Below are 16,730 nucleotides of genomic sequence, written 5' to 3'. Positions count from 1 at the left end.
GAGAGGTGTTACCTCGAAACCGGTCCGGTCCTCGGATGCTTGATTCCGTTCTGGGAAGGGCATGGCTTTTGTAGTTCGGACTGGACTGTTCCCATGGGGCAACAGGGTCAGAGCTGATTTGCATATCGCCATTGTCTAACCCAGGGTGGTGTGGAGTGCAAAAAAACGATGGATTTGGGCCCAGATCTTTTGACTGGGGGAGTGTGTGACATTGATCCACATTCAGTCCATCACTTGTTGTTTTTGCAATTGCCGCCCTAAGTGCGCTGGGGATGCCCAGACGTGGGTCCCAGGCACTCCACACCACTTGGAGTCAAGCTAGCCGGGCTGATGAGAGGTGTTACCTCGAAACCGGTCCGGTCCTCGGATGCTTGATTCCGTTCTGGGAAGGGCATGGCTTTTGTAGTTCGGACTGGACTGTTCCCATGGGGCAACAGGGTCAGAGCTGATTTGCATATCGCCATTGTCTAACCCAGGGTGGTGTGGAGTGCAAAAAAACGATGGATTTGGGCCCAGATCTTTTGACTGGGGGAGTGTGTGACATTGATCCACATTCAGTCCATCACTTTTTGTTTTTGCATATTTACAAATTGATGCATCTAGGTAGATGCGTCACTTTGTAAACCCCTGCGCCACATTATACCTGCGCCAGGTATAATGTATGCAGGGTGGGCATTTTGACGCAATTAAGCCTCGTAGAAATGATGCAGTTAAATCTATGAGATTTTACGGCGTCACTTCTAGGACGCAAATGCGTCATTATCTTATGCCTGCACAGTGGGCGTAAGACTGACGCAGGCCCTTTGAAATGACGCAGGTACGTTTAAATGGCCCATTGCTGAAGTTGCCATACTTTTGTAACACACTCCAGCAATGCATCATTTTTGCGCCAACAGATACGTCAGAAATACTGACATATCTGTAACTCCTTGCGACATGATGCTTCATATTGCAAATATGACGCATCCAGCATGTCGCAAGGACGGTGCAGTAAAAAGTGACTTATCACTGTTTTCACACAGCTCTGCGTCACTTTTCATAAATGAGGCCCGGAGGATCTAAATATTGACAGGTAAATATTTATAGGTAAACATAGGCTTACTATACTTAATTCCAAATACATGTATCTTGACGCCATGTATATATCTTCAATGTACATAGACGTGGAGTTATTAGTCATTCTATATCTAACTATGTGGTTACCTCCTCAATACTTTGGTCCACAAATATTTTGTCTACGTTATTGTAGTATCTGGATATTCCAAACTCAATATTGCAAACTACACAGCCATGGTCCGTGCAGGTAAGAGTGGTGCAGAGGTGGGGTCGGGTGGAGGGGGATTTCGACAGACAACGATGAGGGAAAAATAAATAAATAAATAATTTGTCCTCGTCGTCTTCTGTTGAAATCCCCCCCCCCACCCAGTCCCATCACTCCACCACTCTTACCTGCATGACCAGAGGATGAAACTACAAGCACTGAGGATTACCCTGATCGATGTACAACAGCAACGACCTCATATGCTGGTTTTCCAGTGTATGTTGGAAGGACTGAGACCTTTGTGTGGAGCATGGGGATATTCTTTTGAAGGCAGGCATTGACCAGCTATCTCAAACAGCACTCAGATGGGGCAGGTGTTTGCAGTGGTCTCTAGGCACCCAATCTTGGGGACCAGGAGTTATTTTTTTATCAGATTTCAATCCAGAACAAGCGGATGAAAGATCAGGGAAGGGAAAATGAATGAATAGAAAGATAAAAAAAGCAACGACAAAAGAAGATGTAAAAACAGCCTGCAATAGTGAGATAAAGAGGTAGAAAGGGTAGGTAGTGGATGAATGGTGCATGAGGTGGAAATAGGACTAGTAAGATAGGTATTTGGCACCCTTGGTGTTAGAAATGGGGATCTCTAGTTGGCAGAGGTAGGTACCTTTGTCCAAATAGGGACCCTTGCTTCTAGTCAGGGTAAGGGGGATACACTTCCAAAATACCCCTGCTCACCCCCTTGGTAGCTTGGCACGAGCAGACAGGCATATCTCAGAGGCAGTATGTTAAGCATTTGTTAACACATACAGTAATACAGTGAAAACCCTACAAATTGCCCCCACACCAGTTAAGAAAAATAGTAAATATTTATCTAAACCAACAGGATCAAATACAGTAAAAATCCAACATACAATACCCTTGAAAAATAGTACTTGTGCAAAATAACTTTTAAATTGTAGGAAAATCAATAAAACACAATTCTTCCTCCTGGGGCTACCACGATACTGAATACAACAGAGTCCAACAATTCCAGCCGACAGCGTTGATGCGGGCCAGCTAAGGTGTCAACAGACTCAGACACAGTACCTTTCTCGTTGCAACCAACAGGCCGGTGCGAGTCGGTCAGGGCACAAGTTGCTGCCACATTTGTGAAATGGTGCACTGCGTTGGACAATGTCCTTACAATTCGGTGCAGTCAGTGGCTGGTTGACGGAGTTGGCGAGACCGTGGCTTTCATTGAAGGGTGCTGGCAGGTCACGGTGCACCGACGGAGCTGGTCAAGGTTCGGGTCGGGCAGCCATGGAGTCGGTAACATCCTTGTAGCGTGTAGCGAAGCATTGCGGAGTGCGCTGCCCACAGGATGCAGTTCAAGCTGCGGCTCATTGACGGAGTCGGTGAGACTAGTGTTGCGTTGTGAAGTGAGGCATTGCTCTTGGCGGTGCGTTCAGGACACCGAATCCTGCGACGGACTTGATGACAGAGTCAGTTACCATTTTCTTCTGCAGAGACGATCAAAGACGGTTCCCACAGACACAGTGAGGTCTTTACTGTTCCTGAGACCTCAAGAACAGGGAGCAAGCTCAGTTCAAGCCCTTGGAGAACTTTCCTTCCAGCAGGGGACAAAACAAGCAGCAAAGTCCTTCTTTCCTTTCTTTGGCAGCAAGTAGCCACTGCAGGCCAACCCCAGACAGCAAACAGCACAGGGGCAGTATTCTTCCTCGGCTTCTCCGGGTCTTCTCATTGGCCAAGATTCCTCTTGATTTCGCAGAAGTGATCTAAAGTTCCGGAGTCTGGGCCTCAATATTTATATCACAAAGTCCTTTGTTCTCTCTTGGCAGAGAAGCCCTGTGCTCAGTCAAAATCAGTTCTGTCCTCTCTGGTGCAGCTTCCTGGCAGGAGGTGGACACAGCATTGTCCTTGGCAGACCTCGCCCATTCAGGTGAAAGAAAACCTCCTCCCCCTACTCTAAATGCAGCCAAGGTCTATTTGTCCCAGCCGTGACTCACCCAGCTCTCTGGAGCCCCTGCCTCTCTCCAGCCCCTGTCCTCCAAAAGCCAGACATGAAGTACACAAACCTAGCAGAGGCACACCGGATGGTTAAGCAAGAAAATGCCTACTTTCTAAAAGTGGTATTTTCAAACACAGAATGTAAAAATCACCCTCACTAAAAGATGCATCTTAACATTCTGAGTTCAAGCATACTCAGCTTTATTTTCCTACCTTGTTCCCAGGGGAAGTTATGTTTATAAAATGTTATAAACAAACTCCCCATTCCGTCCTATTGGAACATGTAGCCTTGCAATCGTGAAAAACTAAATTGGCAGTAATTCACTATCAGGACATGCCACACACATCAGGGCATGTCCTGCATTTCCCATAAACTGCACCCTGCCCATAGAGGTACCTTGGCCTACCATAGGGGTAACTGACATGTAAGAAAAGGGAAGGGTAGGGTATGGCAAGTTGGGGCTCTTACCAAGTCGACATGGCAGTACCAGACTGCACACAGGCTCTGCAATGGCAGGCCAGAGTTACATTTACAGGCTGCTTATGTGGGTGACTCAATCAGGGCTGCCAGCCCCCCTAGCAGAATTTGATTTTCAGGCCAGGGGCACACATGGTGCACTGTACTAGGTACTGACTAGTAAATTAAATAGCCAATCATGGAAACACCAATCCATAACAACAATTTACAGTGAGAGCATATGCACTTTAGCACTGATCAGCAGTGGTAAAGTGCCAGGAGTCATAAAACCAACAAAAACAGGTTAGAAACAGGAGGCCAAAAAAGCAAAAAGTCTGTGGATAAACTTGCTAAAAAAGCCAGGCCTAACACCTGGCATGTGGCTGCATTGGCGAAGGGCCTGTAAGAAAAACTCGGGTCCTGTGCTCTTTCTTTTGTTTGCAACTTAATTGCAGGTCCTAAAGTGCACCTTATTTAGAGACAATTAAATATATTTAATTGTGTTTGTTTTACCAGCATGCTTGATAGGGGTGAAAATGATTCATTTGATCCTTAGAAAGCATTGGGTTCACCTGATTGGAGTAAGAGACCCTGATACAAATACACCTTCTCCTGGTTGGTAGCTCAGATGTTCTTGTGATGCTGCTAAAACAGATAGCATGTATCTAACATTCTGATCCAATCCCTGGATTATGAAATGCCTCCATAGTCTTGTTAGGACTTTAGCTTATTTAAAATGCTGCCATTCACCCTTTGGATGCAAGTATTCCCATCAAATGTTGACAGGTCAAATCTGCAGAAAATTACTTTGAGAAAACAAGCAGGAAAACGCCAATATTTACAGAATTTGGCACAGTAAACATTGATTTCACACCGGATAAACACTGCGCTCTTGAGTACTGAAGTATACTGAGTGTAGTAAGCGCCCCACCCTTTACTAGCCCACTCATAATGAGGTCCTAAGTCAGAAGTCAGTTTCCATTAAGATGCAAAATCAGGAAAAACTGTAGATTATGCTCTTGCCCCCTTCACACTAGTATTTACATGTATCACTCTGTTATTTGGTTTACATTCATGGATGTCGTTTCAAGGAACGAGACATCATGTGGTGTTTGATCCGCCACTCCCTAAATCATCCCAGGGATGACTCGTCCTTCCATGGAACATCAACAGCCTCCTATTGGTGCTAAGGAGCTGTTGCAGGACCTGCATGCTGCATGTTCCTGTTTCTGCTTTCAAGACCACTATGACCAAGGATAGGAAAGGGCAATGCCAAGGGCTTCAATGGGCAAGCTAAAGGTAGGAGCTGATAAACTAAGTTGCCTTTAATTGACCACCATTTTTACATTTTATGTGGTCAGTGACTCCATCAACAAGGAAAGCTTCTTTGCTTCTGCAAGAGAACAAAAAGAGTGCAAGCAAGACTTCTGGGAAATTCAGCACTGTGGCTAGCTAAGAACCATGGCTGGTTCTAGGAAAGGGCATGAGATCATCAGAGGGGAATGGATCACTTGTCCTGCTCAACCATTGGGTATACAGGAAATGAGGATGTCCCAGTTGAAAAAAGGCCCTCATGTACGTGATGGGTATGTTGGTATCTGAAGAGGTATATGTTGGTTCTCCGCTTTTAAATCACGTCAGTGCATAATCATTGGTCTGATTTCGTTTTATGCAGCCTCCACCAGGAGGTTATTACCCAAGGTTGACACAGTTGGCCAGTGATAAAAAAGGGGGTTGTTAAAAAGATCACAAACTAAGTATTACAACTTTATTCTGACTTGGTTGTAGGTCTAACGGACTCTTCGAGAGTGCTTCAACATGGACTAAGTTACGAGTACAGGATGCACTCAGAGTGATTACAATTGTTAAAAATTAGGGGGGGGAGAGTAGGGAATCTACAAAAAGGTCGACATGTTTCTGCCTTGGTCTGCCTTGGTATAGGGCTTATGGGCATTCATCAGGACGAGTGGTTGGGAAACGTGAGGTTTAACAAAAAAAGGTGCTCAAATGTGAACGGAAAAAGGTATTAACCTGTTTCTTCGGAATGGAGGTCTTACGGTACCTGTAAAGAGTAAGCACAAGGTTTCGGCATACATACAGGGTATGTATGCCGAAACCTTGTGCTTACTCTTACAGAATAAAGTTGTAATACTTAGGTTGTGATCTTTTTAACAACCCCCTTTTTTATCACTGGCGCACTACTGTGTCAACCTTGGGTAATAACCTCCTGGTGGAGGCTGCATAACACGAAATCAGACCCAATGATTATGCACTGACGTGATTTAAAAGCGGAGAACCAACATATACCGCTTCAGATACCAACATACCCATCACGTACATGAGGGCCTTTTTTCAACTGGGACATCCTCATTTCCTGTATACCCAATGGTTGAGCAGGACAAGTGATCCATTCCCCTCTGATGATCTCATGCTATTTTGGAAAGTGAATGGATCCAGACTCCACCTCCCTCACCCTTGATCAGAAGATGGTTCTAGGAAAGACCAAAGCTGTGTGCCGACTATGAGGTCTCCCAGTGGTGTTGTATATTTGACTCTACAAGCAGGGGCACCAACAATGGAGGGGTGGAGTCAGATGGAGCTCCGCTCAATGAAAATTTCAAGGTGGCTATGCGTCCGGCCACAAAGAAGGCCTGACAAAATGAGATGCACATTCATGCACACCTCAATCACTGGCTGTTTCTGGTGTTAATTTATCTCGAGGGCATAGCTTCCATTGGTGCAACAGGTGCAGTGGCACTGGGGTCCTGGGGCTGAGGGTCCCACTGAACTCTGAATATTGCCGCATTTTACAATTTAAACAGAGGCCATAGCTATTTCCTTCCTTGCACCAGGTCTCTGACACACTGGCTATGCTACTGGGGTCCTGATGCTGCAGGCTAGCAAAGAAAATTGAAACAGACAGCGCACTGCTGGGTGGTACTGGTCCTTGTGGGCTTTCTTTTCCAGGTTCCTGATCAGGTCTACATAGCACGATTTGTTCAGGAGGAGGAGAAGGTAGCTGACAGAAAGCAGGCAGAATTTAGGTAAGCTATTTTCCCAAGATATTTGATGGCAGCCTACTGTCCAGATCCCAAGTTCTTTGTGATCCCTGTGTATTGAATTTGACGCGCAGACCTTTTTTTCTGTGCTGCTTCAGGAGCCATACTTTTATCGGCTTTTCATGGTAAACATTGTTTAAAACGTGTGGATTATATCGCGATGCCATTACATTGCGGTTTTTACAACCCAAGGCGTTACAACAACTTGCGCTGGATGTCGCTCTAGGACAAGGAATAGTATAATTTACTATCGAACACCTTCCCTACTGTACGTAGACTGGAATTGGAATAGTAAATTATACTACTCCTAAGTCCAGTGCCCTCCAACGCAAGTCGTTGTAATGACTAGCATTGTAAAAACACAATGTAATGTACTGCGATGTAAATGTGTGCGTTGTAACGTCATACATCCGCTTTTCATGCACAGCATAGAGCTTGCAGGGCACAAAGTGATTTCATTGAACTCAATATTTCCCTGAGTTGGCATTTTATTTTCAGACATCACAGCTTAGATGCAGAAAGAGACAAATATTATCTACAAGCTGTAATATCTGAAAATAAAGCACAACCTCAAAGAAATATTGAATTAAATGAATTGACTTCATGCCATGGAAGTGCATAAAACAGGTGATTGACTCTGAGCCAGAAAAGACCCTCACGATCCGATCTCAGGCTTCTTTACACCGCACTCTGCATTCAACCTACCATCCAAGTTCTCATCTGATTATCCAAGGGCGGTAGCAGTAAGGATTGTGGGCTGGTTGTCACATTCTCCAATCAGAGATTTAGATTGCACGGTGATACAGTGTACTGACAGAACAGCAAATGCAGCACACATAGAAGTTGCGAAACGTCATTTTTTATAATATTTGTTTATGAGCAGGACTGGACATCTTCCTGCCCATAAACATTCAACGGCGTTTTGCTGTTTCCATGTATGCTGCACAACGCAGCACACATGGAAACAGCAAAAATGAGGAGAAATTAAACATTTCTCCTCATTGCGCCAGGGTGAAACCATGTTTTCTCTATGTCTAAATTTTGGTGCTGTCCCATATATACGCTACTCTTGTAAATATGGGGCCGTGTCATAATCAATGGTTGTTGCGGTGGAACGCCCACCGCAACAACCATTGTCCTCCCCTTTCACGCTAAGTATAGTGTGAAAGGGTGCCTTATTTACAAGGCAGTGCTAAGCCATGTTAAGTGGCTTAACGCTGCCTTGTAAATAAGGCAAAGCCTATATTGCCACCACAACGTAGTGAAAAGTAACGTTGTGGTGGCAATAGGGGCTTAAAAATATGCCCCATAGTGTAGAAACACTAAACCGTGACCAGTCGGTCAATACGGTAACCAAGCTGTCTAGTTGGTGCGCCACAAGGAATAAGTAGATTGTGGTTTATGCATATGTAAGACATACACACCCACACACGTATAGACATTCATACATATAAAACATTGGATGTACGTTTTGGGATTTCTAATGCGCAAACCCAGCTGGTTGGCAAAAAAAGCGCTGTACAGGGGCAATCTCCAGGGAGACACATGAGTGGAGTGGACATGCAACTTTGTGGCTCCAAATGAATGTTTCATTTATCTGCGTGTCTGGACATCCTTTCAGGCTGCTGGTGTGGCAGCTTTTGGATCTGAGAGGCTGTTTAAGGAATCTCTTTAACTAGGTGATCGAATTGCAGTGGGGTATGCTTCTCTCTTGATATAAAACTTGTTCTATGTTAAAATCCTGAATGAGGACTGAATGTGAAAACATAGGCTTCTGCAGGAATTGGAAAAAGGGCATGCTGCCCTGGCAAATTGCTGCTCGACCGGAGGAGGGGAGTGCTAGCAAGAAGCACCTCCCCTGCTTTTATTACAGGGGGATTATACTGCAGCACTGCTGCAAAACCGGCCCCCAGTGACAAAACTGATCCCCACTGGCACAAAACCAGCTCCCACCCCTCTGGCCCACTAGGGAAATGCCCGGTGCCTGCTACGGCCAGTCAAGCCCTGCATCTCACACCACAAATGAGAATCAAACCCTAGCCCAGCGACCGACCAACCTGTGCTGAGATACCTGTTTTTCCATTCCCCATTACGTTGATCAAATTGAGATAAGTGCAGTTGCATTACACTGCATTGACCTAAATCCAGGTGATGCTGGGGTAATTGTTTTATAGTGCCATAAACTTTTTACCACACCTTTTTTATCTATCAAGATGATTTCTCTCAATATAACTAATAAGCCACTTCCGGGGGACATCAATTCCTCCTCTGTCATGTCCAGTGATGTTGCAGAGGTCAAAGATCTTGCCTCACAGCTCCGCCCAAACAAGGAAATTAAGAAGTTGTTTTTACTTCCTAATAGCAGCAGAGATTGCATTGATCCTGGATCAAAAGAGAATGGTGTGTTCATGATGAAAGGGACGTATGTATGGCTACCTCAGGCTAACCGTGCATTCAGTGATGTACACACTTAGTTCCTCCTACAAATGGTTCCAATATACAATGGGGCAGATTTACAAGAAAGTGCTGCAGTGCGGCAACGCAAGCCCCTTGGCTGCGCCACGCTGCGCCACTATCAAAGCACAGGAATGCGACATATTTACAATAATATGTTGCATTCCTGTGCTCTCCCCTGTGCTGGTGCACGTACAGCTGTATTGCGCCGGTGCAGGCACCCTTGCTCCATGGAGCAAGGATGCCTGAGTCATGGGGATATTGTTTTTGGGAAGGAAGAGGCACCTTCCTGCACAAAAATAATCACTAACTACAGTAATTTTCTTCCTTCAATTTGTGCTGTAAAATGCAGCATGCATTGAAAGAGGAAAAAACGAGGAGAAATTAAAACATTTCACCTTGTTGCACCTCCCTACGCCTCCCCTGGGGAGGCATAGCATTCACACGCATTTCCAGATTTACGATTTCTCGTAAATCTGGAAATGTGTCTAGTTCCATGAGTGAAATGAAATGAAAATGATTTTTATAGAGCGCACATAGTTGCCCTGAGGCGTCCAAGCGCTGAGACTGAGGGTATTGTCTAACAAGGCGAAAAGCTGGAGAGGGCTTTACTTATTAAATAAGAATGTTTTTAATTGTTTCCGAAAAGATGTAAATTCCGGATTTGACCTTAGATGAAAGGGGAGAGCATTCCATAACTTAGCAACATTGAAGGAAAAGGAACGACCTCCTGCTCTAGTTCTCTGACCTTGGGCACTACGGCCAAAAAGGTGTTGGCTGATCGTAGTTGTCTTCTGGGATGATACGGGGTGATTAAAGGGATGTTAATTTCTGGACCGGTTTCCCAAAAAGTCTGATGGGCAATGCATAAGGACTTGAAACTAATTCTGTCCTTAATGGGGAGCCAGTGCAATTTTTTCAGGCCGGGCTTAGCAGACGACCTGCGAGGGATTTGCAGTAGTGTGCGAGCGGCGCAGTTTTGGATTACCTGCAGTTTCCGCAGAGTAAAGCCAGGAGCTCCTAGATAAAGGGCATTACCAAAATCCAAACGAGATTGGATCAAGCCCTGTATCACCATTTGTTTGGCTTCGAAAGGTAGTAGGGGAAGAATTTTCCTAAGGATTCTGAGTAGGCGAAAGCAGGTAGCGACTAGCCTAGTTGCCTAGTTGCCCAAACGTCAGGGGCTTGTCAAGCCAGATACCCAGACTCTTTTGTTTTTATTTTTTTTAAACCTTTATTTTGTAAAGAAGAAGTACAGTTACAGACCTACAACCACGGAGGCTGGTCAGAATCGATCAATACCAATAGTGCAATAATACACAGCTCATCAGCCGACAACCCAAGGGCCCGGCAGCGATAATGCACAATATTATAGAGAGCTCGCGGCGATAGGAGGATGAATAAAAGGTTTCACATTTTATATTTTATAAATAAACAAAAAGAAAAACACACAAAAAAGGGTCGAGGCAAATACTATACACCGTAGTGACTGTCTCATACGATAGGGGGAGCCAATAAATAACGAGCAATGCAATAAGGGAGGAGAGATCCGGATTGGGAGAGGGGGGCCGAGAGCAAACAAGTAAGTCCTATACTAAAGGAAGCAAAGGACCTGAAACGCATAGTTAAGGGGATTGAGGAATGCCGGAAGCTTCTATAAAAGGGGGAGTGCAAATCTCTCCTCGGTATGAATTCCATTGACCCCATATCCTGCCCCACTTTTCGGGCCTACCACGGGAGACATATACAATTTTCTCAAACATGCACCAGTCCATGTTCTCTGTCCAAGTTGAAATCAAAGGTGCCCTCTGAGAGCCCCACAGTTGGGCAATGTCCCGTTTCGCGATCATGTTGCCAAGGGTGACCCACTGGGTCTGAGCAACACTGCAGTCATTCGGCTACCAGATGTTCAACAAACAACGTCTGGCCTCTGGCAATAACTCAACTCCCGTCACCTCACCCATAACTGCGTGCACTCGATTCCAGAAAACCACCACCTCCGGGCATTCCCATATAATGTGAAGGAAGGTAGCAAGCATACCACAACCACGCCTACACAGCCCATCCGCAGAATAACCCATACACATCAATCGTGGACCCGTGACATAGACACGGTATAGAATCTTTAATTGCACCAGCTGGAGACGCGTCGGAATCGCGACCTCTTTGGGGAAGGATATCGCAGCCTGCCAGTCTTCATTGTCCAACTCCAACCCATCACCAGTCCAAGCCCCACGGAGCAGTACAAGGAGGTCTGAACGATCATTAATGAGTTTTTTTTATAGATGAGAGATATAGTGCTATTAGGGACATACCCGTCAAGCACTCTATCTTCCAGGGTAGAGGACTCCGGAATAGTGGTCCCGGCTGGGAAAACCGACTCTAGTGCGTGGCGGTCCTGGAGATATCGGAAATATTCCCTATCACCCAATTTATACTCCCGTTTCAGTTCGTCAAAGGTCTTAACCCTGTCCTTGACCCAGAGATCGCACACTTTACTGATACCAATAAGGTCCCACCTGTCGAAACCCTTCGTCGTCCATAGGCTACCCAGTCTCTCCGCAGCATATAGGGGAGTTGCTCTAGTCAGCGTGTCCGTCCATCCCATAGCCGTAGTAGCACTACCCCATACTCGTACCGCCACCCCGGTGGGGCCCGTCAGATTCTTCCTGGCAGCTCTAGAATAGAGCGCCCTATTATAGTCGCCCCCGGGTAACTGCCACCTGGCCATCTCGAATGCAGGATTCGGAACAGGACCATACATAGCATGGTTGACCGCACTCAGTTGGGATGCCCAGTAGTAGCGTTTGATATCGGGCAACGCTATACCACCATCATACCAAGGCAAAGACAATTTTGCCAATGCTATACGAGGTCGCCCGCCCCACACCAGTTTCCTCTGGAGGCACTCAATTTCACGGAAGTAGCTGGCTGGCACCAAATCAATGGTATTTTGAATGGCATACAGGAAACGAGGGAGAGACATCATCTTGAAGAGGGCCGCTCTCCCCAAGGGGGACAGCGGCAAGCCACACCACGCCGCGACATCCGATCTGAGCCGGGCAAGCGGAGTCAGTAAATTCCGCTCGTAGCGTATTGCAGGGTCCAAGGATATATAGATTCCTAGATACTTAAAACCGACGCTCGAGACGGGTATCGGGCAAATGCGGGGCAGAGGGGGCAGTTCTCCCGTGAGAGGGTAGATACAGGACTTGGCCCAATTGATGACTAAACCTGAATTTTTCCCAAAGGAACTCAAGACGTCGAACAGGACTCCCAGGCACTTGCGGGGAGAGGTAAGGTACAACAAGATATTGTCCGCATATAACGATATACGATCCTCAAAGTCAGGGCACCATCGAATGCCCTTAAGCGAAGGTTCCCATCGGAGCCACGCGGCAAGGGGTTCAAGGGCAAGCGCAAAAAGAAGTGGCGACAAAGGGCAGCCCTGCCGCGTGCCGCGTCCGAGAACAAAGGGCTCCGAGGCCCTGCCATTGACCACCACCTGGGCCAGCGGTTGCTCATATAGAAGCCTAACCCACCTGATGAAATTAGGGCCAAAGCCAAATTAGGCGAGGGCCGCCCACAGATACGGCCATTCCACTGTGTCGAAGGCCATCGAGGCATCAAGTGAAACCAAGATGGCCGGCTCACCAAGAGACCCCGCCCTTGCTAAGGCGCCGTGAAGACGGCGAAGATTAAGCGCGGTATTTCGAAGGGGGATGAATCCAGATTGGTCTGGGTGTACTAAGTCGCTAATCACCGTAATAAGCCGGTTCGCCAGTAACTTCGCTAAGATCTTGGGTTCTACATTCAGAATCGAAATCGGCCGGTACGGTGAAAATTGTTCACAGGGTTTTCCATCTTTATGGATGACCACAATGGACGCCAGTCTCTGGTCCCGGGGAAGGGATCCGAGATCATTGAGGTGCCGAAAACATCCTACAAAGATGTGGCGCCATTTTATCAGGGCACAGCTTGTACAGCTCAACCGGGATGCCATCCGGGCCTGAGGCCTTCCCCGAGCGAATAGGGCGGAAAGCGAGCGCTATTTCATCAGTGGAAAATTCCGCCTCCATAAGCTCTTTGTCCGGATCCGACAGGCTAGGCAACGCAATATCCCGAAGCAACAAATGCGAGTCTTCCTTCGGCCTATCCGAGACCGGCGAGTAAACCTTCTGAAAGTGCTGGGCAAAGACCTCAACTATCTCCACCGGGTCCACCACTCGCGTACCATCCACTTTTTCAGCAACAGGCACCACCCGATTCAATCTATCTCTTTTGTCCAACCAAGCAATCAACTTTCCCGCTTTGTCACCAACATCATACAAACGCCCCTGTTGCTCACGATTCATCGCCTTTGCCGCTTCAGTCACCAGAGCTCTATAGTCAGACTGTTTAAGGGCCAATGCATGCATTCCCTCGGGTGTAGCCCCAGACTCCATCTGCTCCGCCAACCCGGTGATTTTGTTTTCCAGACTCACCACTTCCGCATTCTTATGCTTCCTCTCGCTAGCAATCAAGGACAGAGTCTGACCACGAATCACAGTCTTATAAGCCTCCCACAGGGAGATGGGGGAGGACACCGAACCCTCATTCTCTGCAAAGTAGTAATCCATACACTTAACCACCTCAGTTCTAATTTTAGGGTTGCGAAGGTGCCAGGGGTTAATCGGAGCAACCCGACCCCCGGCCCCCAACTGTACATCAATAGTGAGCCAGAGTGGAGAGTGGTCCGAGATCCCCCTAGCTAAATGCCTAATTTTTCTTACAGAGACTATCTGCACCGCTGGTATAAGGATATAATCGAGTCTCGAGAGACTCCCATGAGCTCCAGAGTAGAAGGTATATTGGGACTGTCCGGGATGTAGTTGCCTCCAACAATCCGCTAGACCCAGAGCGTCCAAAAAATTGCCCAGCCACAGTTGCGATGTCGGGAGGATTCTGGGGGGGCTACGATCCTCCTCCCCACTGACCACCGAATTTAAGTCGCCACACACAACCAACATGCCCTCAGGAAACCCCAGGACCACCCTACCCAAATCAAAAAATGTGGTAGACTGTAGACCGGGTGGGACATACACAGACAAAATGGAGATCGTCTTCCCTTCCCATCGGCCCGTAATAGCCGCATAGCGGCCTCGATCATCCAGCACTGTGCCATCTATCTCTAGGGGAGGGAGTTCCTAACCAGGATGCCCGCCCCCCTCGACCTAGTGGTGAATCCAGAATGAGCCGCCAAGCGGAAGCCCCGTCTATTCAGTGCATGGCACGTGTTTCCAATGAGATGCGTCTCCTGGAGTAAGACTATATCCGGAGAGCAACGCTTCAAGTATTGCAGAACTATCCCCCGCTTTATCCTATCGCCCAGACCATTGACGTTCCCGCTCAACACCCTCAGTCCCCTACCCCCATCCCAGAAATAAACAATTTGCCCCCCCCCCCCAAGAAACAGGCACATATGATATGCAACAAAGCGCAGCCTCGACACAAACAAAATATGAAAGACCCCGCCACCACCCCCAAAGAACCCCCGGAACACCCCCCCCACCCTGCACCCCTGCAATAGACCAAAAAGCCACCCCAACTTGCAGTGTGCCTGTCGCCCCATAGAACTAACCTACAAGAAGAGAGAGAAAAGCCCCCAGAGGAGGAAGAGTCCCGATTCCCCCCCACCCCCTGGTATTCACACCGTATATACAGAACAGTCATTGAGCCACTGCCATATGTCCATAAAGTTGGCTCGCCGGTAGAGACTCACAACTCCTGCTCTTCCAGGCCACCTTCAGCGCCCCTCGATCTTTCAGGGCTGGTACGATGTGTCGGCAGAGTGTCAATCCAGTCGCAAACTACCTCAGGGCGATCAAAAAAGAACGCACATTCCTCATATTCAATCCTCAGGCGAGCCGTAAAAAGCATGGCGTATTTCAGTCCCATGTCCCTGAGTCGCCTTTTAACCCCCGTGAAGCCCATGCGGTGTTTCTGCACCGCTTGTGTAAAGTCCGGGTAGAAGCTGATCGACACATTTTCAAATTTGGTGGGACCATTGGTGCGCGATGCCTGAAGGATAGCGTCTCTGTCCCGGAAATTAAAAATCCTGGCTATTATAGGCCTCGGGGCGGCTCCCAGTTTGGGCTTCCCACCGGGGACTCTGTGGGCACGCTCCACCGTGAAAAAGTTACTCAGGCCCTTTGGTGCCAGGTGATTCAGAACAAGGTCCTCCACCAAAAGATCTGTAGATAAGTCTGCGGAGTTCTCTGGAACACCTACAATGCGGACGATGTTGCGTCTGGCCCGGCTCTCAAAATCATCCAGCCGACGGGCAAACAAGTCATTAGACGTCCAGAGATTGCGGACTTCGGTCTGGAGATCCGAGACATCCGTAGTAAGGCTTGCGGTCTTGATGTCCAGGGGCTTGACCCGCTCATTGGTTTTCCCCAAGTCCGTCCTGATAAGGTTGACTTCGATCGCCACCGTATCTATCTTAGCAGCCAGAGTTTCGTACTGCTTGCCCATAGATGTCTGAATACTTGCGATGGCTCCCATAACTTCCTTCAATGTCGGCTCCTCAGTTGCAGGAGAGACATCTCCAGTCTCCTCGAGGACCTTACTCGCTCCGCCAGGGGATCCTTTCGGGCGGGTAAAGCGATCTATGGTATGGGATTGGGCAACCCCCCCTCGATATGTGCCTCTGGTTGCACGCTTCTCGGTATCCGCCTTGCCCGCCATGATGGGCGACGAAATAAACAAACACAAAAATGGAAGGTGCACACAATTAGAGTCACAAAAAGCAGTAATGTATTAAATATCTTCTTCTTTATTTAGTAATATTCATTGGACATAGGCACAGCCAACGCGTTTCGTTCCATTTGCCTTTAGGAACTTCGTCAGGGCAAAATAATGTATTTCAGTACTGTTGCCGATGTTGGACAAGGTTATAAGGATCAATCCAGCAGTAACCAAATGTGGTTCAGAGTCTTAAGATCTGAAAGGACGGCGTCCTCACTAAGAAAAGATGAATCCAATTGGGATCCTAAAGGTGTCTTCTAAGTAGGCCAAGGCTGTCTGGTGTCAGGTATGCCATAAGATGATAAGCACAGATGAATTAAAGCTCCAAGCGGGTTCTAGTATATCTTGTGGGGAGTTTTCTAATATGGCTCATTACTTCGTTTTCCAGGAAGAGCCAAATACGTGGGCGTAACCGCCACCAGTCTGTAATCTGGTAGTGTGTTCGTGGCAATAACCACCAAGCACCTATTATAGGGTGCTCATGTCTCGTAGTCCCGTTTCCTGTGGCGTCCTGGAACACACTACCAGATTACAGACTGGTGGCGGTTACGCCCACGTATTTGGCTCTTCCTGGAAAACTAAGTAATGAGCCATATTAGAAAACTCCCCACGAGATATACTAGAACCCGCTTGGAGCTTTAATTCATCTGTGCTTATCATCTTATGGCATACCTGACACCAGACTGCCTTGGCCTACTTA

This window comes from Lissotriton vulgaris, chromosome 9 (assembly GCF_964263255.1).
Source record: "Lissotriton vulgaris chromosome 9, aLisVul1.2, whole genome shotgun sequence".
Lineage (NCBI taxonomy): Eukaryota > Metazoa > Chordata > Amphibia > Caudata > Salamandridae > Lissotriton > Lissotriton vulgaris.
The sequence above is the reverse complement of the archived record's forward strand: the minus strand, read 5'-3'. Positions refer to the sequence as shown.